At 57.5% G+C, this 1474-nt stretch overlaps 1 pseudogene; it reads right to left on the minus strand.

Annotated features, from left to right (window-relative positions):
• Positions 1 to 101: 101 nt before the first annotated feature.
• The window catches only part of LOC119591858, a 20096-nt pseudogene continuing 18723 nt past the window's right edge, over positions 102 to 1474 (minus strand).

A 1474-nucleotide genomic window follows, 5' to 3' on the forward strand; every position in this document is an offset into this window, starting at 1 on the left:
TTAAAGAACACCCGATCAATTGTCGGGAAATGGACCACAGAAGAAATGAAGTGTGAAATATAACTTTTATGATTTTTTACACTATTACTATTTAGTTAAAGCTAACAGTACGCGTCTAGAAGGGGCCGCGCCGCGGCCGCGACGCCTCTGTAGGTGCTGAAGAAGGCCTGCTTGGGGCTGGCGACTTCGGCTCGGTGTCGGCGACCTGAGGGGCGGAGCACTGGGAGTCCGGCGGGCACGGGCTGCCACGGGCCCACGGTCCACTGGCCTGCACAGGGGGCGGCCTGCTGGAAGGTCTTGATGGACACCTGCTGGGGCACGGCCTGCCTGAAGGGTGCACGACGGGGGCAGTGCCAACCGTGCTGCAACCTGGCGGGTAGGCGTAAGGAAGGCGTTTGCGGGCGGCAAAGCAACCCTCTTCGGTTGTCGCCCACGGGGGGTGACGGTTCGTCGAGCCGGGGGGAATGGTGGCAGACACTGGTCGGTTCCACTGGCCAGCACGGGGGCGGCCTGATGGGAACGTCTGCTGGAAGGTCTGCTGAGGGAACAGGGGACGGCGTTGAAGGCTGGGGCCTGCACCCGGCCACCTGGCCTACGGTGGCCCTAACCTGTGCGTTGTAGGAGTTGAGGAAGGCGTTGCGGCGGCGGCACCTCTGCGGTGGTCGCCCACGGGGGTGATGGTTCGCCGTCACGCCGGCGGGGATGGTGGCAGCCAATGGCCCTGTCCACTGGCCGCACGGGCACCACAGTCTGAAAGCCTGCTGGGGAGCGGCAAGCAGGGCGCTGAGCAGCGCGGAAAAACGCTTGGAAGAACCGCGCTTTCTCAGCCTAGCACTTCGGGGCGTGTCCCGATGAAGGGGGCGGCCGAGCACACTCCCAGCACTGCCAAAGAAACCTGGGGGAAAAAAGGACAAAACGTACTCACAAACATACATATTTATACACAAGTGATAGATACACTACGCTGGTTGGGTTTATGTTACCAAATACCATCAGATATGACACCCAGGCGTAAGACGAAATTATCCCTCCTCGTTTTCGTCACTACGAAAAACATCCCGTTTGACTACAACCCCACCTCCCCCCAAAAACTACACATCAGTTCACACGAAGCAGACCCCTTACACTCTCTCGTCGGTCAAAAAAAAGATAACCAAATAGTACCAGAGATTTCAGTGTCCGTCTCGAACGTAGATCCGTACTGTGTTGGACCACGACCCTCTCTCCCTATTTATACGCACGCGCAGAAGGTCACACACAAAGACCTTGACGTCGGGACCCTGTCTAGTTCTCCTGTGAGCGTCACCGGTCGCCCAGCCTCATCCCACGTGGCCAGCCTTTCCGTGGCATCCTTAATTGTAGCAGCCCCTACGGTGTCACTCTCGAAGATGCTGCGGTATTGTCTGTGAGCGTTTTTTTTTGGGGGGGACATTTAGGAAATATCGCATCAAGAGAGTGAATGAATGTATTTAGG

The sequence above is a fragment of the Penaeus monodon genome, chromosome 29 (genome assembly GCF_015228065.2).
Source record: "Penaeus monodon isolate SGIC_2016 chromosome 29, NSTDA_Pmon_1, whole genome shotgun sequence".
NCBI classification, from domain to species: domain Eukaryota; kingdom Metazoa; phylum Arthropoda; class Malacostraca; order Decapoda; family Penaeidae; genus Penaeus; species Penaeus monodon.